Below are 21,957 nucleotides of genomic sequence, written 5' to 3'. Positions count from 1 at the left end.
ATTTTTTGAATCAATTTATTGCATGGCTGTCTGGTCCTGATAAGGAGCACCATTCCCAGCGGAAGAGCACATATGGGAAGGCTGAGGACTTGAACTGCTTCAGATCTGTCAGCACGGCACCCCGCGATAATTGAAGCAAACATAAACAGCTCCCCACCTACTCAAGGTGTACACACAGCGAATCCATGAATGAGGAATGGACACTGAGCTTACTGTAAGTTATATGTTGACTCACCTGTTAAGACTATAAGTCTCACAATGCAGCGTGAAATGTTGGTACGCCATGTTTGGCAACTGCTTCATAAAAGGATGTGGTAATTACAGTCAGGTGATTCATCAGTGCTGTTCCGTAGGAGCCCAGGAAGAAGAGGCGCCATAGCCTCGAAACGTGTCTGCTTTTTCCATACATTAGGGACCTGTCTATGCAAGCAACACGAGGATCCAGCCCGGATGGGAGGGGTGCGGTCGAGTGACCTTATCAAATCGTGAAGGCGTTTGTTGAATCACATATATATATATATATATATATATATATATATATATATATATATATATCAGCCAACTTTTCTTGCTCGGTTACAATCACCGCACCACCTGAACAAAGGGCGCGTCGTCCGTCCGGATCGTCCGGGCTCGATCCGTATTAAATGCTCCAAAGTACCAGTACTCGAAAGTAAAGGATGACGACGCCGTGTCTTGCAAAAATTCAAAATTTAATTCTCAGCTGTTGGACGCGTTTCGCCTGTCCCGCAGGCTTGTTCACCAACCGTTTACAATAAAGTTTGCCACCATTTTAAGACACTTACAGCGTGTCACGTGCACAAGGACTACAACTGCAGTGTATCCAACAACAGACTGGTAGTTTTTTCACATATATGTCAAATTGACTTTAACAATCTCTTAGCTTGATTATTCAAGAATCAATATTGATCCAATCATTGAAAATAAAACTAAGTGCCAAAAGAACAACGAACAAATTAATGCAGGAAGACAAATTACACGATATCATTCATAGGAAATCTCGTAATTATCGGTGATGTACCTGTCAAATGCTAATTGCATTCTCACTGCAAAGCAGTGCGGTATTCTTTGGTTACATTAACTACAAAGATGTTTAATATTAATCAAGTCCGGTGTATTGCCCAAGTGGGCCAGAGTTGCCAGATTGTTGAATATACCTGCAAATATTACAACAGTGCTCCCAAATAAAAATAAAACAACTTAAAAAAGCGTGCTGAATATAGAAAGTGGTTAAAAACGGAAGGGAAGTCAGCTGCACTTCTACATTTAACCTAAATGGGTGTACAGATCTTCCTCAATATTAAGTCCTGTCGGGGTCTTGCAATTTAATTTGATTATATAAGAAGATTCTAGTCTTCTCAGTTGTTTTTCTTTGTTGCCCCCTCTTTTGCTGCTCTTGACCGCATCGATTACAAAGTATGTCAAGCCTGCTATACTTTTGTTATGAAAGCGTTCAAAATGTCGCGCCACAGGGTACGACTTATCACCATTTTTAATCGCTCTCAAGTGCTGCAAAACACGTTTATGCACAGGCAAGATTGTGCTGCCCACGTACCTCAGGTCACAAGGGCACTGAAGTACATAGACAGCAAAATCTGTCTTACATGTGTGATGTCCTTTGATTTTAAATTCCTTATTGGCAAAACCTGATGTGTACCTAGAAGTGTTCGTGCCATGAATACAGGCTTTACATTTCGTACATTTCACAAAACCTTCTTTTTTTGCAAGCCACATGGTGGCGGCTGTCTTAGTGGGCGGGGTTTTCAAAACATTGCTTACTAGCATTTGTCTGAAACTCTTCGCTTTTCTGAATGTTATTAGTGGTTGTTTCGTTACTAGTTTACTTAGTGTTGGTTCACTGTGGATCAAATGCCAGTGTTTAGTAAGGATACTTCTTATTTTCTTATGTTGGGCATTATAGCTTGTTATCATCCTGCACTCATTTTTATTGACATTCTCCAGTTTTTTCTTTGTGTTACTCTTGTTGAAAAGAATGTCTTCTCTTGTCCTTCTTTTTGCTTTCATTATGGCCGTCCTTATACACTCCTCAGAGTATCCTCTGGCCAAAAAACGCAACCGCAGTATGGATAGTTCTTTGTCACAGCTCTCTTGATTACTGCAGTTGCGCATAGTTCTTAAGGCTTCTCCATATGGGATACTTTTAATCAGATTTTGAGGATGGAAGCTTTTGGCATGTAGCAAAGTATTGCCAGCCGTAGGCTTCCGGTATAGGGTGGTTTCCAGTTTATCATTTTTGACATAAATAGACAGATCTAGAAAATTCACGTTTGTTTTGCTGATGGTACTGGTGAATTTGAGATTTAGATCATTGTTTTGTATTCTATCAATAAATGTCACCAATGATTCTTCACTGCCTTTCCAGATGACAAACAAGTCGTCTATAAAACGACTCCAATGCATAACGTTATTATGCCATTCTTCTGGGTACATTCTTTGGATCACCTGCTCCTCCCACCAGCCCATATGCAAATTAGCAAAGCTGGGGGCGAAGCAGGTGCCCATAGCCGTACCGCATGTTTGATGGTATAGCTCATCATTGAACAAGAAGTAATTATTTTTGAGGCAGATGGATGTCATCTCAATTAACATTTGAGTGTGTGCCCAAAATTTTACTGGTCTGTTACCCAAAAAATGTCTGACAGCTTTCAGACCGTCTTCATGTCTGATGCTGGTATAAAGTGTCATGACATCTATGGTGGCCAGGAGAAAATCATTTTCCCAAGGTAGATCATAAACCTTTTTAAGGAAATCTCCCGTATCCTGGATATAGGATGGGAGACACTACCTCTTGGTATGCGTTTAACCTCTAAGTATTTTGTCAATGATTTTGTCTCCCACCACTTAGACATCCTGTTTGCCAGGATGTCATTTCACGCCTGAAAAGGCTAGAGAAACTTAAAAGATCTGAACTGTCTAAGTGGTGGGAGACAAAATCATTGACAAAATACTTAGAGGTTAAACGCAGTAAAATTTTGGGCACACACTCAAATGTTAATTGAGATGACATCCATCTGCCTCAAAAATAATTACTTCTTGTTCAATGATGAGCTATACCATCAAACATGCGGTACGGCTATGGGCACCTGCTTCGCCCCCAGCTTTGCTAATTTGCATATGGGCTGGTGGGAGGAGCAGGTGATCCAAAGAATGTACCCAGAAGAATGGCATAATAACGTTATGCATTGGAGTCGTTTTATAGACGACTTGTTTGTCATCTGGAAAGGCAGTGAAGAATCATTGGTGACATTTATTGATAGAATACAAAACAATGATCTAAATCTCAAATTCACCAGTACCATCAGCAAAACAAACGTGAATTTTCTAGATCTGTCTATTTATGTCAAAAATGATAAACTGGAAACCACCCTATACCGGAAGCCTACGGCTGGCAATACTTTGCTACATGCCAAAAGCTTCCATCCTCAAAATCTGATTAAAAGTATCCCATATGGAGAAGCCTTAAGAACTATGCGCAACTGCAGTAATCAAGAGAGCTGTGACAAAGAACTATCCATACTGCGGTTGCGTTTTTTGGCCAGAGGATACTCTGAGGAGTGTATAAGGACGGCCATAATGAAAGCAAAAAGAAGGACAAGAGAAGACATTCTTTTCAACAAGAGTAACACAAAGAAAAAACTGGAGAATGTCAATAAAAATGAGTGCAGGATGATAACAAGCTATAATGCCCAACATAAGAAAATAAGAAGTATCCTTACTAAACACTGGCATTTGATCCACAGTGAACCAACACTAAGTAAACTAGTAACGAAACAACCACTAATAACATTCAGAAAAGCGAAGAGTTTCAGACAAATGCTAGTAAGCAATGTTTTGAAAACCCCGCCCACTAAGACAGCCGCCACCATGTGGCTTGCAAAAAAAGAAGGTTTTGTGAAATGTACGAAATGTAAAGCCTGTATTCATGGCACGAACACTTCTAGGTACACATCAGGTTTTGCCAATAAGGAATTTAAAATCAAAGGACATCACACATGTAAGACAGATTTTGCTGTCTATGTACTTCAGTGCCCTTGTGACCTGAGGTACGTGGGCAGCACAATCTTGCCTGTGCATAAACGTGTTTTGCAGCACTTGAGAGCGATTAAAAATGGTGATAAGTCGTACCCTGTGGCGCGACATTTTGAACGCTTTCATAACAAAAGTATAGCAGGCTTGACATACTTTGTAATCGATGCGGTCAAGAGCAGCAAAAGAGGGGGCAACAAAGAAAAACAACTGAGAAGACTAGAATCTTCTTATATAATCAAATTAAATTGCAAGACCCCGACAGGACTTAATATTGAGGAAGATCTGTACACCCATTTAGGTTAAATGTAGAAGTGCAGCTGACTTCCCTTCCGTTTTTAACCACTTTCTATATTCAGCACGCTTTTTTAAGTTGTTTTATTTTTATTTGGGAGCACTGTTGTAATATTTGCAGGTATATTCAACAATCTGGCAACTCTGGCCCACTTGGGCAATACACCGGACTTGATTAATATTAAACATCTTTGTAGTTAATGTAACCAAAGAATACCGCACTGCTTTGCAGTGAGAATGCAATTAGCATTTGACAGGTACATCACCGATAATTACGAGATTTCCTATGAATGATATCGTGTAATTTGTCTTCCTGCATTAATTTGTTCGTTGTTCTTTTGGCACTTAGTTTTATTTTCAATGATTGGATCAATATTGATTCTTGAATAATCAAGCTAAGAGATTGTTAAAGTCAATTTGACATATATGTGAAAAAACTACCAGTCTGTTGTTGGATACACTGCAGTTGTAGTCCTTGTGCACGTGACACGCTGTAAGTGTCTTAAAATGGTGGCAAACTTTATTGTAAACGGTTGGTGAACAAGCCTGCGGGACAGGCGAAACGCGTCCAACAGCTGAGAATTAAATTTTGAATTTTTGCAAGACACGGCGTCGTCATCCTTTACTTTCGAGTACTGGTACTTTGGAGCATATATATATATATATATATATATTACCTACTGGCGGTCGCCAGTAGGTAGTTATAGTTAGGACCTATTTTCCATAGGAAATCCGCAACATTCTATTCCCAATAAGTCTGGTGCCGGTTGATGAATCTTCGTGAAATTTTCCAAACGTTTGGCCAGTTCCGGTCCGCTCCTATCCTGAAAGTTTCGTGGTGATTCGTCAAGCGGGGGCTGAGAAAAAAGGGGGGTCCCAAAACGCGTTTTCCCCATGCAATTTCCCATAGGACCTGTTGACGCAGCTACAGCCCGAACTGCTGAACGGAATTGCACTAAATTTGGCAAAGAGGTTGTCCTCAGTTCAGACTCGTCCCTTTTGCATAAATGGTGTAAATCTGTCCAGTAGTTCCTGAGAAAATTAGGGTAAAAAAGTTAGTGATATCTATGGCCTCGGAGGATCCGCGCACCCTACCCGCACCGTAAGCGCATTCTCCCCGAACCAAGCGCGCACCCTCCCGATCACGCGCTGAATGCTAATTGGCTGTCGAGTGTCTCTCTACATTCGAAACCAGGAACTGTTGGCAGCCATTTTGTGCCTCGGTAGAAACGAGGCTGAAGAAGAGTTAAGGGGAATAAGTGTGTAAAACATATAAAGGGGGCAGAGTGGAAATACTCTGACCCTCTAAAGCTGCTTAGGGTGTCCCAGATGGATCCCCTGGGTCCCCCTTTTTAAAAAAACAAAAAACGGCAAAATGCGCGCAGGGTGCGCGCATTGTACGGCGTTGGGTGCACGGTTCCTAGCGCGTTGGGTGCGCGGATCCAAGGAAAAAAAATTGAAATTGATTTTTAAACATCAAGCTTAAGTGTTTTGTTGTTGAGTGGCTCTAAAAAGAGCCGTTGTGTTCATTGAGAGTTTTTGGTACTAATAAGTAAGTACCTATACAGAGTCTAAAGTTGTTGAGGAAGACTCTGTTTCCTTCATCAGTAAAGTGTACTCCATCTCTCCTATACATCTCTTGCATATGAAAGCGCAGATTGTTACGTTTCCTAGCTTTCTCAATTTGTGGACAAAAATGATTGGACCAGTTTCATTTCTGCCTTTGGCATATGTTAGAATACACAAACGCAGTTTTGAGGAAAAGTGAAATCAGTTCTGCAAAGGTGTCCTTCATAAGCATTTCCAGACCTACCCCAGTCAAAGTGCCTAGGTCATTGCCACCACAGTGCACTATTATGAGGTCAGGGTGTTGGATATGTATGAAGGATTTGACCAATGGCATCAATTGGTGCCCCTTTAACCCTCTCTGTCCAATCCATTTAATGTCTCCTTTTGGCAAACCAAGGTCTTTGTGAATGCCTTTGTTTTCTGCTTACCTTTGGCTCCAGAAAATATAGCTGTGTCCCATGTAAGCATCTTGAAGGGAGGTCTGGATGCACTCAGATGGTCTCTGTAAATGAAATGGCAGTTTGGAAAGTAAGATTTTTCTAAAATGGTGGCTAAGATGCACTTTTGAAAAAAGCCAAGAAATCATTGGTTGTTTGACAACCTTCTACACTGAAAGGTAGGATGCATGTTTCTGTTTTGTAAGCGCGTGATTCTTATTGGTTAACAAAAACTGATTGAAAGGAACATTATATATGATAAGCTGATATGTTGAAAAGTCAAGCACACTTGCTGTTTTGATTAGCAACATTGTGTGCTGAACTTGTGACCTGTGTGCTCATTACAGTGTTCCATGACCTGTTTCTATGGTAAGAGGCAGAAGGCAGATTGGGGGGAGGGTTCAAATTTATGTCATTTGGAAAGGGTTGAAATGTTTAACCAATAGAAATGTGTGTTTGCTTTTGAATTTATTTGGGAAGGAATGTGATTTGATGTTTACATGTATATGTGTGGAAAATAAGAGGGAAACTTTGCCATTCTTTGGTTTTGCTGACAGGTGCACAGTGCAGAGATTCTGTATAAGAAAATCTGGTGTGTGACTGATATACTTCTTAATCTACAAAACAACTTGAAAGGTGAGTTATTTAATTGAGAGGAGGTGTATGTGGTCTATTATGATTTTAATCATACTAATGTATTTCAGCTGCTAAAGTGCAGGGAGTATTTTTTTTGTCTACAATCTTATTGAAAGTGTGTGTGTGCATGTAGAAATCATTTTGTGATAACCATTTGTGTTTTTCATGTGTTTGCAGGGAGATAACTGTGCTGTTTTTATATTTTGGTACAATTAGAAATCAGTGATTCTTTATGAATTTGCAAAATGAGTCATGTTTCTACACTAAAATGTAGAACTCCTTCTAGATGAAGAAATGTGTTTTGGTATAGTGGAAGGGATAGTGTTGTTTGTCTAGAATCACACAGTGAGTCTGTGTGCATTTGGGAACCACTGTGAGAGAAGCATTTGGTAACATCATGTATTTGCTGACAGACAACTCTTTTGAAACCTGTCATGTTGTCAAGTTTTAGTAGCATTAGAAACCAGTTTTTGTTATGTATTGATACAATGAGTCAGGCTTTGACACTAAAGTGCAGTTCTGAAATATATAGATTGTGTGCAGTCTCCTTACCCCTTCCATTGTAGTGAATGAGTTTCGGCAAACTCCTAGGGATAGTGTTGCTTGTCTAGAATCACACAGTGAGTCTGTGTGCATTTGGGTAAACATTGTGAGAGAAGGAATTGGTAACATCATGTATTTGCTGACAGATAACTCTTTTGAAACCTGTCATGTTGTCAAGTTTTTGTAGCATTACAAGCCAGTCTTTGCTTATGCATTGATAAAGTGAGTCAGGCTTTGACACTAAAGTGCAGTACTGAAATATGTAGATTGTGTGCAGTCCCCTTACCCCTTCCACAGTAGTGAATGAGTTTTGATAACCTGCTAGGGATAGTGTTGCTTGTCTAGAATCACACTGTGAGTCTGTGTGCATTCGGGTAAGGATTGTGAGAGAAGCATTCGGTAACATCGTATATCTGCTGACAGATAACTGTTTTAAAACCTGTCTTGTTGTCAAGTTTCAGTAGCATTAGAAGGCAGTTTTTGCTTATGCTTTGATTAAATGAGTCAGGCTTTGACACTAAAGTGCAGTACTGAAATATGTAGATTGTGTGCAGTCCCCTTACCCCTTCCAAAGTAGTGAATGAGTTTTGGTAAACTGCTAGGGATAGTGTTGCTTGTCTAGAATCACACTGTGAGTCTGTGTGCATTTGGGTAACCATTGTGAGAGAAGCATTTGGTGACATCATGTATTTGCTGACAGATAACTGTTTTGAAACCTGTCATGTTGTCAAGTTTTAGTAGCATTAGAAGCCAGTCTATGCTTATGCATTGATAAAATGAGTCAGGCTTTGACACTAAAGTGCAGTACTGAAATATGTAGATTGTGTGCAGTCCCCTTACCCCTTCCACAGTAGTGAATGAGTTTTGGTAAACTGCTAGGGATAGTGTTGCTTGTCTAGAATCACACTGTGAGTCTGTGTGCATTTGGGTAACCATTGTGAGAGAAGCATTTGGTGACATCATGTATTTGCTGACAGATAACTGTTTTAAAACCTGTCATGTTGTCAAGTTTTAGTTGCATTACAATCCAGTCTTTGCTTATGCATTGATGAAGTGAGTCAGGCTTTGACACTAAAGTGCAGTACTGAAATATGTAGATTGTGTGCAGTCCCCTCAACCCCTCCACAGTAGTGAATGAGTTTTGGTAAACTCCTAGGGATAGTGTTGCTTGTCTGGAAGCACACTGTGAGTCTGTGTGCATTTGGGTAACCATTGTGAGAGAAGTATTTGAACCAGGAACTCTCCTTGCAGTACTCTAATCATTCAGTCAGTACCCAAGTACTCATGCACTGTGCCAGGCCTTAGCACATGGACTGCTTCAAACGCCTATACACTATGCATGCAGTCCTCTAACCACCTACACACTTGTCTTTCACAACTTCAATGCCCCAGTCAGTATACATACACTTCCAGCAAACACTCTGTGTCTCCCCTTGCACTCCTCTAGTGACCCATTCAGCACCATGTACTAATCCATTCACTGCGCCAAAACCCAACCACTTATAAATTCACCCAGGCACTCTCTTTGCAGTACTTTAATCATTCAGTCAGTATCCAAGTGCTCATGGTGCGAGCCAGGCCTGACAACATGGACTGCTTTAAACCCCTTTACAGTGTGCATACAGGCTTCTAGTCACCTACACACTTGTCTTTCAGTTATTTAATTAACTAGTCAGTATCTATATATTTGAATAAACATCCTGTCACTCATCTTTCACTCATCCAGTGACTGATTCAGTACCATGTACTATTCACTTCACTGCGCCAAAACTGAAAATTTTAAAGTTTTACCCAGGCACTCTCCTAGCAGTAGTCTAATGATTTAGTCAGTTTCCAGGTACTCATGTTGTGAACCATGCATTACCACATAGACGGCTTCAAATGTCTGTGCAGTATGCATGCAGTCTTCTAACATACTATACACTTTTCTTTAACAGCTTCAATTCCCCAGTCAGTATCCATGTACTTCCAGCAAACATTCTGTCACTCCCCTTGCACTGTTCCAGTGACTTATTTAGCACCATGTAGTTATGCATTCACTGTGCCAAAACTGAAACACCTATAAATTTACCCAGGTATGCTTCTTGCAATAGTCTAATCATTCAGTCAGTACCCAAGTACTCATGCAGTGAGCCAGGCCTTAGCACATGGACTGCTTCAAACGCCTATTCACTATGCATGCAGTCCTCTAACCACCTACACACTTGTCTTTCACACCTTCAATTCCCCAGTCAGTATACATACACTCCAGCAAACACCTTATCACTCCCCTTGCACTCCTCCAGTTACCCTTTCAGCACCATGTACTAATGTATTTCCTGCACCAAAAGCCAACCACTTATAAATTCACCCAGGCACTATCCTTGCAGTACTCTAATCATTCAGTCAGTACCCAAGTACTCATGAAGTGAGTCAGGCCATAGCACATGGAGTGCTTTGAACCCCTATCCACTATGCATGCTGTCCTCTAACCACCTACACACTTGTCTTTTACACCATCAATATCCAAGTCAGTATCCATACAATTCTATCAAATACCCTGTCACTCACCCAGTGTCTCTCCTTATAGTACTGTAGTCATTCAGTCAGTTAGCATGTAGTCTTTTAGTGAGGCAGGCTTTAGGGCATGAACTGCTTCAAAGTAGTATGCACTATGCATGTAGTGTTTTAACCATCGTCACACTTGTGCTTCAGGACTATAGTTTCTTAGTCAGCATTTATATAAAATGTGTTTCTACAGTAATAGAGTAGTATAAATTTGTAAGTTATTAATATACATTTTTTTGTGATTCTTTTTCACAGATACTGTTTTTCAACGTTAAAATAGAGAAATCATGCCAGAAAGAAAAAGAAAAGAACAGACAGGAGGATTACTTGAAGAAACATCAACCACAAGTATTGAATGTACAAGATAATGTGGCTAATATGAAAAAATCTTCTGGTAAGATCACAAAGCAATTTATTAAAAATGTTTGTAGGACCAAGCAGAATGTACAGAACGCTGGAACTACTGAGAATGCTTCAACTAAGAAAAAAATTCAAAATAAGAGGAAAAGTAAAAAAGCAAATGGTCAGTCAAAGGAGACAAAGTATGGTAAAAGAAGGCAAAATGAGTATAAGGAATTACGCAAAAAAATATTTTACAAGAGAGTAGTGCACAATTTGCTGAAAGATGTGAAGAAATATAAAAAGAGAGCTCTATTTGATAAAAAGAAGAAGCATATTGAAAACATTGTTGAAAAGGCTTTTGAAGTAAAAAGGAAACTATTCATTTTAGTATTAAACAGAATTCGATCACTAGATAAACCAATCCATGTAATGAAGGCCAAAAGTAGGCGGAAAAGAGTAATTAATAAAAAAAAATGTTGTGATGTTTTTTTGGGAGAATGGAAACACAGTTCCAGTTCAGAGCCTTTTTTTAATGAAGAGAGTTATTTACAGAGTTAAAAGTTATTGTATGCGGTTGACACCAATGGTAGAGGTTATGAGGTTAGAGATGGTTGTCTAATTGAGAAAGAGAAAATGGTTGAAAGAAATGCAGAAGAAGTGATAGCTGATGAAGTTTTAGGGAGACGTCCTAAACACCCTGTGTACTCTTAGGATTGCAGTAGTATTTGCAGTGTACGACAGGAATCTATTGAAAAATTATGTCGTTTTTTACGAGCATATACTAAAAAAAGTGTTAAACAAAAGATTAAGGTGTTGCAAGGACTAGACCCTTGCAGAGTGAGAAAAAATACTGGTTTGCAAGGTCACTCTCTGGCTTGTCTTTCTAGGAAAGTTTGTCAAAGTGTTTTTCACCATTTCAGGATGCTGGCAGTACATCATACTCAAATGTGAAAGTTAGTGAGAAGATTGTATTATGCAAAATGTCCAGCACTAAAGTTAAATGAGTTGAACAGTGCTCTTTTGCGTGGGTCAGTATCAGATGTGAAGAAGGTTTGTGATGATATTGAGTTTTGTTACTTTGGTCCTCAGCGAGAGAGTGCAGAAACTGACACATTAGTAGAACAAAATGTTGAGGACAATATAGAACCCGTAATTCCAAAAAAATTTGAGGATGAAATCACAAAGTTGAAGGTAATTTCAGGTGAAAGACCAAATGTTTCTTGTATTTGTTGTCGGCGAAGTCACTATAAAAATTAGACTAGGGGTGTCAATCTGTATTTAAAAAGTGAAATAGAAGATAATGATAAGTGGATGGAATTTACAACTTATTTGTTGGTAGAGGACTGTTTTGATTTGGGATCTGAGCAGCGTATTTGCAAATATTGTTATAACAAATTAGATGAGAATACAATGCCTGCTAGAGCTGTTCATAATAATCTAGAGTTGGTTGCTATTCCTCCAGAGCTTATAGATTTAAATACGTATGAGTCTATTCTCATTCAATGTGTTCACCCGTTTCAGGCTATTGTTCGTATGGAGCCTAAAACAGGTAAATTACCTCCATCAGAGTTGCAAAGAGGATTGAAAGGAAGAGTTGTGTATTTACCGTTAGATTTAAGGAAAAATATTGAAACTATTGGTGTAGACCATGCAGAAAATGAGCCACTAGTCATTCTAGTTAATGGTGTTCCTACTAAGAATAAGAAAATCTGGCAAGAGTTAGTGGATGTTAGAAAAGTGCAAAAGGCGTCATTCCATCTGTTAAAAAATAATGAGTACTATAGAAATGTGTTTGTTGGAGAAGAAGAAATAGATTTAGCAGAAGATACTGAAACATTAAGTGGACAAATAGAAAAAGTGGACATGTCCAGATCGAAGAAATCTATGAACATTACAGTGTACATCCACTTCTTTCCAAAGAGGTGATGGGGAATACGATTGAGTTGTTTCAAATGAAAAAAGCAACAGGAAGTCCCATGAGTGTATGGAAAGAGAGCTTGGTTGCTCGTTGTTTCCCGCAGTTGTATCCAACAGGAAAAGGTGGACGATATGATGAACGTCCTGTGCAGATTCCTGCATCTGAATATCGGACAACAAGATTATATGCAGAAGATCCAAAATTTCGACAATGTATCCCTTATATGTTTCATCTTCTGTTTGAAAGTGACTTGTCTGGACTTTCATATGCAGTAAATCACATTTTAAAAACTAGAATGCATCTTCAAAATGTAACTGCAAAGGATTTTATGGATAAAGTGCATCAGAGAGATGATCATTTAGAATCTCAGTTGATTAATCTCTTGGCATGTCAGCGTGGGACTAATGAATATTGGTACCGTCGAAATGGAGAACTGAAATGTATGCTACGGAACTTGGAAACTCCTACATGGTTTGTTACACTAAGCTGTGCTGAGTATGCTTGGGATGATTTACTTGAATTTCTTTGAGAGGCAAATTCCAATATAAAAAAGATTGACTACAAGACACCTGGAGAATTGTGCTCTTTGGATCCTGTCAATATATGCAGATATTTCAATCATAGATTTGAAGCTATGATGTCTTTCATCTGCAATAAAAAGAATCCTCTTGGCGAAGTTGTGGATTTCTTTTGTATTGTCTTTCATTGAAGATTATGCTACATGTGCTGTACCCAATAGCTGAGAAGATAAAAACTTAAAACAACAAGTCTTACGATTCCAAAGCCTAAGGTGTGGAAAATACTGTCGACGAAAGTAAAAGTCAAAGGATAAGTTCTATACTAAATGCCGTTTTGGATTTTCACGTCCTGTATTATCCAAAGGAAGAGTGAACAGTTTTATGTCAGCTATGCGACATACCAAAACAACAAAGTCTCCGAAAAATACCTACAACTTAAGAAGAAGCGAAGAATCGAAATACATAAATGACTACAATCCAGTTATTTTATCCATGTGGAACGCTAACATGGGTATTCAGTATGTTGCAGACAATTCCATTGCAGTTGCTCGATATGCAACGTCCTACATTACTAAATCAGAAAAGAATGAATTGAAAGAAATGTGGGAAGAGATTTCTCACGAGAAGTCTCTAAGTAAGAAATTATACAGTTTCAGTTTGAAGATGTTATCGCATCGTGAAATTGGAGCATATGAATGTTCAGATCGGTTATCATCTGCAAGTCTATATTACAAAAGTAGAAGAATCATTTGGGTGAGTCTAGGTCTTGCAGGAATGCGAAATCGGGTACTGAAATCTGTTCAAGAAATTGAATATTTAGCAGAAAAAGAACCAGAAAGTACAGATATTTTGAAAACAAATATGTTGGACACATACTACCCAAATAGAAGTCATCATCTTGAGAACATGTGTCTCTATGGAGTGCTGCAAAACTACACTTTTAAAAGGAATACTACAGAGAACATAAACGATGGAAAATATGCAGTGATTGGTTCCGAAGGATGTCTGGTGAAACAAAGGAAAGGAAATGTAATTAATCACAGGAAACTGAGTTGCGACACTGCTGACAAAAGGGAATTTTACTATTTAGCCCTTTTGCAAATGTTCAAACCATGGCATTCAGAACTGGAATTACTTGGAGATTTTCACAGCTATGAAGATTCATTTAATACTTCTAAAGATAGCATACAATGCAGTGCTTTTGCAAATTATGTGAAAATGTTGAATGATGAAATTGATCAAGAAGCTACAATTGCAGCTGAGATTGCTAGAGACAGTTCTCAAGACAGTCAAAGTTCTGCTGCACTGAGTCAAGATCCACTAGGACAACCAATTGTTGAAAATGAAGCAGCAATTGCAATGAATGAGGTGGAAACAGCAATGTATCAAACTCAAGAAGATGTAATACAGTTAGGAAACTTGAAAGAACAACTAAATGTTGAACAGAAACAAATATATCAGCAATTGAAAGAGCAGATTGACCATGGATTACTTCATGAAAAGGGAGGGTGCTCATGTACATCATTTCAACCAATCCAAATGTATGTGAGTGGTCAAGTAGGAACAGGAAAAAGTTTCTTAATTAAAGTAATTACAAGTTATCTGCAGAAAACAACTAAGTCGCATTTGTGTTGTCACTGCTCCAACTGGGTTGGCAGCACATAACATTAAAGGAATTACTTTACATCATTTACTGATGCTGCCAGTAGAGCATGAGAACAAATTGGAATACCACAAGCTATCTGGAGAAGCTTGTTGGGAAGTTTCAAGAGTCCTGAAGAAAATACTTCTCATTATTGATGAGGTGAGCATGGTTTCAAACTTGATGCTTGCCTTTGTGCATTTAAGAATGCAGCAAATTCTTAAAACAGAGTATGACGTGTTATTTGGAGGAAAACACGTCATAGTTTTTGGAGATCTACTGCAACTGACTCCGGTAAAAGGACAACCGGTATTTAAAACACTTGCCCATGAAGATACCAGAAAGTCTCTTGGCAGTGTTGGTACTGTGAACATTTGGAGTAATTTGGAGTAATTTTGAATACAAAGAACTGACAACAAATATGCGACAGGCAAATGATGCTGAATATGGAAGTATTCTTCAAGATATAAGAATTGGAATACTTTCAAAACAAGGCAAACAAGCTTTGGATTACTTTGCAATGTGTTTCCAAATGAAAATGCAGTTCCTGCAAAAGTGTACATGAAAATTGCTCAAAATAAATCAGTGATTTGCTTAATGCCAACACTGCGCGAGTGTACCATATTCAAAGAAGAACTATTGAAACTGGAAAATGAAGAAATTGTAAAAATGGAAGCCATCGATAAAATAAAGCATGAAGGAATCACTATTATTTTTACGGAAAAGTAGAAAAAAAAAATCTAAAACAGCTGGTTTAGAAAAGACACTATGGTGCCGATTCCGATCCAGTCTGACTCGTACCCGGGAAAAAGACCGTACAAACATGCAAGTACGATTTGTATGGAAACACCATTTCCGTACGATTCGGAAAAAACACAGACCGACTGAAAAATACATACAAATGTGATCCGGGACAGCGCATACGTGACATTCGTACGGAGTTAGGCAGCTTTTTACGTACCAGCAAGTACGATTCATACCGACAGCACTCCGGACGGCAATATTTTTACGGCACCCAAAAAGTGCCGGAAAAGCTAAGTACGCCGCGAAGCGTGAGGAAAAGGGGGCCCAGTACGCGCCGAACACCCCCCCAGCTCCCCCCGTATGTATGCACCGTACCCCCACCCACCCCCGGAGGTACGCGCTGTACCCCCACCCACACCTGGAGGTACGATGCGTCCATACAGGGGTGAGGGGACGCACCGTACCTCCGGGGGTGGGGGGACGCACCGTACCTCCGGGGGTGGGGGGATGCACCGTACCTCCGGGGGTGGGGGGACGCACTGTACCTCCGGGGGTGGGGGGACGCACCGTACCTCCGGGGGTGGGGGATGCACCGTCCATACGGGCGTGGGGGGATGCACTGTACCTCCGGGGGTGGGGGGACGCACCGTACCTCCGGGGGTGGGGGGATGCACCATCCATACGGGGCTGGGGGGACGCACCGTACCTCCGGGGGTGGGGGGACGCACCGTACCTCTGGGGGTGGGGGGACGCACCGTACCTCCGGGGGTCGGGGGACGCACCGTACCTCCGGGTGGGGGTACGGCGCGCACATACGGGGGGGCTGAGGGGACGGCGCGTACATACGGGGGGCTGGGGGGACGGCACGTACATACGGGGGGCTGGGGGGGTGTTCGGCGCGTATGCGGGCACATGTTTAGACGTCTCCATGGCTGCTATAGGAGTTCGCTCCGTACGGTGTTTTTTCCATACGGTTGTACATTCGGACGGACGGGACGGATCGTTCAGTTTTCTGAATCGTACGTAAAACTGTCCGGGGACGTGTCGGAGACGTTTCCCGACCCGAGGACGTGCCGGGGAATTTTCCCAATGCGATTCGTATGGACTTTTTCACATACGAATCGTACTTGCCAGTTTGTACGGGACTTGTACGATTCGTACGGAAAAAAATCCGAATACGATTCGTACGGGGAATATTTTTAACGGATCGGAATCGGCACCTATATGCGTGTGTAAACTGTCGGGTAATTTTAAGGCGTCATTTGGATGTAGAGAAAGGTTTAGTTAATGGCGCAATGGGTAAAGTGGTGGATTTTGTTAATTATCAGAAAAAAGAAGGAATTGAATTTTTAAAAATTAAATTTCATCAGATTGAATAAGTTAAAGAAATTGGTCGTTGTTCAGTTCGTTTTTTGCGTGTTAAAGATTTATATGTCCGTAGGAAACAATTTTCATTTTCTCTGGCATATGCAGTGACTATTCATAAATCTCAAGGATTAAGTGTAGACAGTGCTTTGGTGAACATTGGATCTACTGTATTTAAAGGGAGTATGGCATATGTTGCTTTGTCGCGAGTCAGAACATTATCTGGTTTGTTTTTGATTGATTTTGATGAGACAAAGGTTACTGCAGATGCAAACTGTGTAAAAGAGTATAATAGGTTAAGAAGGGTGTATGCTCCAAATTTAGGTCAATATCCTGTATTTGAAAAGCGTGTGGTTGGTCGAAAAAGAAGGTTTGAGAATATCTGTTCTGAAGGTGTCGAGAAGGGAAAAGAACAAGATAATGTTGTGATTGCAAGTAAAAAGAAATTGGACACTGTTGAAGAGATTGTTGGTTATTAGTTTGAAAATAGTTCAGGTGTCAACTGCTATGCTAATGTAGTGGTCAATGTTGTTTTTTATCTTGAAGGTTTGCAAGAACAAATTGTGCAGAACCGGCAAAAAAGATTTTGTTCTCTGTTGCATTCTGTTTATGAAAAGTTGACAACAGATACAAGTAAAATACAATCTGTTTCAGATGTTCGTAATCTTTTGGATGTGTGTTCTGGTTCTACACAATTTTCACAAAATATCCAACAAGATGCTCAGGAATTTTTAATGTATATGCTTACCATTTTTGAAAATGAAGGTGTAGAAATAGAAAATATTTTTGGCCTTTCTTCCGAATGGGAACATTATTGTGAAAATTGCATGTATACATGTAGCATCAATCTAGACACTGAGAGATTTCTGTATTTAACATTACCAGACTGTAAATCAGTGTCTTTTAATAAATTAGTTAAAGGTGCAAATCAAAACATGGAGTGTAGCCAATGTAAATCAGAAATGTTATCCACATTATTTTTAACAAAATATGGCAAATACATAATTTTTAATGATGCAACGTTGTACAGCAGACGGAAGAAAATTGGATACTTTAATAAAGCAATTTGTAGCAGCACAACTATCAATATCAGGAAGGACTTTTGTAGCAATTGCTATAATTTTCCATGATGGTCCTTCCACCACATCTAGACATTACACTGCCTATCTAAAATGTGACAAAGGCTGGACACTTTGTAATGATTCCCAGTTGGTTTTCAAACAACGTTTGCCTAGGGAATTACAAAATTCCTACCTAATATTTTTAAAGTCAAAGTTTTAGGAAGATAATTCAATCTCTGAGGAATTTATTATTATTATAATTTAATAGGACTACCATTGGACAATTTACATTAAAAAGGAGTGCAAAAATACAATTTCGCCTCAAGGAAAGGTATATGTTTGAAATATGGACTTTTTGGTGGTCATTGATTCGGTGAATATTTTAAAGCGGCAACATTTACAGTTTTTATAAGTTAAAGTTATAACATTTTGTTAGCCGTAAGCATTTCATATATGTGTGATTTGTATTTTCTGGTATTTTACTGAGAATAGCATGTTGTTTTTTTTTTAACAATCTTTCTGATTGTTTTTTTTTTGGCCGCTGTTAAGTGATGAGTACGATTGAAATCACTATTTCTAGTGAAATTAAATATATTCTGAGAACAGCAAAAAAGGCAAACAAATTACTTTGTGGAAATTATGCTGTGTTGTAAAAAATGTATTATTACATGTGATAACTATTTTTTTCTTTTCTTTCACAGATCCTAATTTTAAAATAAGCAATTTACATCAATTTAGATTGCAAAGAAAATCTGAATTTTTTTTATTTCTAACTGTGAAGGTAAGTTTAACTAAGTATCAATATGCAGAATGAGGAGGTCTGCAAGAAGCTACAAAGTTGAAACACGTTTCTAAAAACACTCTGTGTATACCTATGTAGTTTTGAAATCTGACAATAATCAGATATCATGTGACCTGCAAAAAAAGAGATTTGAGGGGTTCATAATATTTACCATTGTACCTATTGAAGGACCGCAATCATTTCAATCATTCTTCTTTGAACATCTTTGCAGACAAAACTCTGTGCTTACCTTCTATCATTCGCAAGCAATTTTAAAAACAGAAATATGTCACTTTTTGTAACATAGTTATTGCGTAAGACACTCTTTCATATTTACAAAGAGAGGAAAAGGCACTTTGTGCACTTTTTCTACTCCATGTAAATACAACCTCATCATACACACCACTTTGCGTTGAAAGGGTGTTCTATAAGTGTTGTTGTGCATAATTGCACTGAATACTCATAGAACAAGACACATCTCTAGATTTATCAGAAATCAGAAATCTCGATATGTGTGTGAATGCTGCACCATTCTAAAATTGGTGTAGGAAAGCACAACTAGGAGAATTGTTTTCATTTCTCCACATTTTTATATCTTCAATGCATGCTAAAATGTTCAGCATATATTGAAGGAGAAAAATGTGTTTTCTCATTGTTTTTGTGCAGGAAGGTGTGTCTTCCTGCACAAAAACAAACAGCACATGACACAGATATCCTTACACTATGGTGCAAGGGTGCCTGTGTCACCTCATGGCTGCAGTTTAAGCAGCCGTGCAGAGAGAAGCATAGATTTGCAACATATTTATGTACATATGTTGCATCCCTGTGCTTCAGAAGTACCACAGCACACTGCAGTTAAAGAGGTTACTGTGTGATGCTGCAGCACTTCCTCATAGTTCTGCACTTACACATTCACCATACGCTACTAATGCATTCATTCAGTCAATTAAGTACTACACATACATTCATCTAAACTTTCACACACTAACAAAGAAATATAGCTCTTTTTTTAAACCAGGAAAGTTAGTTCTTAGAAGAACTTTTTTTTTCTTCTTTCTTCTTTTTTTTTTTTTTTTGAGTTTTCTGAACAATTTTTAATTTTTTGGGGTTTTTCTGGAAAAAAAAGGAAAAAACAGAACAGGAGGAACAAAACAATGAACTTCAGGGGAAGAAAAAAAAAAAAACTAGCAATGGTGACTTTCTTGCCTACGGCAGATCAGATCGATAGACTGCTCTCCGTAGCATAAAGTCGCATTGCATTTAACGCAGAGCACTTTCAAAAATTGAAATTGTGGACGGATGTCCAAAGTTTGTGCTGAAGGATGCACTCTTGAAGTGCTCGGCTGCGATGAGTTGGAAGGAGCAGGAGCGACTCTCATCCTTCGGCATTCCTCCCGAGCAAGATTTACCGGATGAAGGGTCCTTAGGTGTTTCATCATGCTAGCTGTTCCGCATTAGTATTTTTTGTTAGGATCCCCTCGAGACAGCATCTTGCACGTCCCCAAGGTGGCATTGGTCTTTGTTTGCCCTTCAGGATAGGTAAAAAATTTCCACACCACAGATGAAAAACGTGGTGGGCGTGGTGGCTCTTCCAAAGAATCATCCTCAGATGTATGAGGAGATGCAGGAGATGCCTGCTGCCCTGAAGCCATTGTTTGTTCTGAAAAAAGTTTGAGCTAAGTAAAAACTTAGTCAAAAAAGCTTCTTCTCTGCAAAGAGATGCTGTTCCAAAGAAGGTCAAAGAAGAATGATTGAAATGGGTGGGGTCTTTCAATAGTTAGAACAGGAAGTGTAATGAACCAATCAAATCTCTTTTTTTGCAGGTCACATGGGATCCGCGCACCCTGCGCTTATGCAGCACGCACCCAGCGCGCATCCGCGATTTTGAATTTAAAAGGAATATAGGATTAGATGTAAAAATATATTACTTTTAAGAGTAGTTTAGAGTTTGTCTTCAATTAATATTCACATGAAATACATATATATATGTTTTTTTAAATGTTAAATATTTCGCGGGATCCGCGCACCCACCGCGTCATACACAGATATGACGCATCGCGGAAGCGCGGAGGCGTCGCGTAACGTAATCATACGTGTCGCATATAGGCTTGGAGTCGCGTACCGGTCGCATTGGAATCGCGCATCAAACAGGTACCCAACGCATACCGTGCACGGATGCTTTTGCGTAGGGATCGAGAACGGTGCGCATAGGGTGCGCGGATCCCAAAAAAATGGAAAAATAAAGTTTTGAAAATATAGTTTAAAAAATATTTTTAAAAATATAAAAAAATATTTTTTAAAAACACAATAAAAACAAATAATATTTTTTAATTTTTAAAAGAATTAATTGAAAAATAAGTAAAAAAAATGGTGATAAAAAAGTATTTAAAAAAAGATAATTAATGAAATTGACACACTGAAATTGAAAAATATAGAAATCCAATGGAAATCATTAAACGTGATATCTTTAGAGATAAGTTATAGATAGGAATTAGCATTTACAAAACCTTTGAAATTCACTGAAAAAACTATAGGTTTCATGCACGTTATAGTTAGGAATTGGCATTTAGAAAACCTTTGAAATTCACTGAAAAAACCATAGGTTTCAGGGGCGTTATAGTTAGGAATTGGCATTTAAAAAACCTTAGAAATTCACTGAAAAAACCATAGGTTTCAGGGGCGTTATAGTTAGCTGGACATTTCCCTCGTACAAAACCCTAGAAATTCCCCCGTTATAGTTAGTTCAGCTAACTATAACTCGCGCCCCCGCAATGCACTGCTGATGACGTTTCATATTACATCACTCATGACATGGTCAGTGACATCACTGATGACATCACTGATGACATCTCAAATGACATCCCTGATGACATCATGCCTCACCATTAGTATAGTACCACTTATTCAATACTAATGTACAAAGAGTCTTCTTTTGATTTATCAGCTTAACAGCTAAAATGAAAATAAGCCAACCAAAAGTCCAGTAATAAACAATTCTGCCCCAGTGGTCAAAGAATTCTGATATCTCATATATACGTCATTAGATATGTGCAGTAAACAATTCCGCCACAGTGGACGATGGATTCCAAAATTGCTGTACGAATACATGGCCTGAATTAAAGTAGTGCACCCCACCTAAAATGTGAAAAATAACATAAAGGGGCCGATTCAAATCCTGGAAAAAGGCTGTACGAATCGTTGTACGGAGCGTTTTCTCCGTACGACTCATACCCGGTAAACTTTCCGTACAACCTAGGAAGTACAATTCGTACAGAAAGTTTATTTCCGTACTTTTCGTACAAAAAACCGTACGGGTCAAAAAAACAACGATTCTGATCCGGAACAGCTTGTACGCGACACCCGGACGTATTCAAGCAGCGGTTTCCGGCCCAGCAAGTACGATTCGTCCCTAAGTCACTCCGTACGGCTCTTTTTTTACGGGAGCCAAACACAGCCGGAAAAGCAGAGTCCTACGCAAACCGCTACGCAACG

General features: G+C 39.2%; 1 long non-coding RNA gene across 4 annotated transcripts in view; it reads right to left on the bottom strand.

Annotated features, from left to right (window-relative positions):
* Positions 1–21,957, bottom strand: part of LOC146822059 (uncharacterized) — a 269,544-nt gene that overhangs the window by 33,902 nt on the left and 213,685 nt on the right. For 2 of the 4 annotated variants that reach the window (XR_014963228.1, XR_014963224.1), the window contains exon 3: positions 6,360–6,433. The exons of the other annotated variants lie outside the window; for them this stretch is intronic. This is a non-coding gene — a long non-coding RNA (uncharacterized LOC146822059). The remainder of the gene's footprint in view (positions 1–6,359; positions 6,434–21,957) is intronic. 4 annotated transcript variants of the gene reach the window in all.

Source organism: Triturus cristatus, chromosome 6 (genome assembly GCF_964204655.1).
Source record: "Triturus cristatus chromosome 6, aTriCri1.1, whole genome shotgun sequence".
Lineage (NCBI taxonomy): Eukaryota > Metazoa > Chordata > Amphibia > Caudata > Salamandridae > Triturus > Triturus cristatus.
Note: the sequence above shows the minus strand (reverse complement) of the source record. Positions and strands in the feature narration are given on the sequence as shown.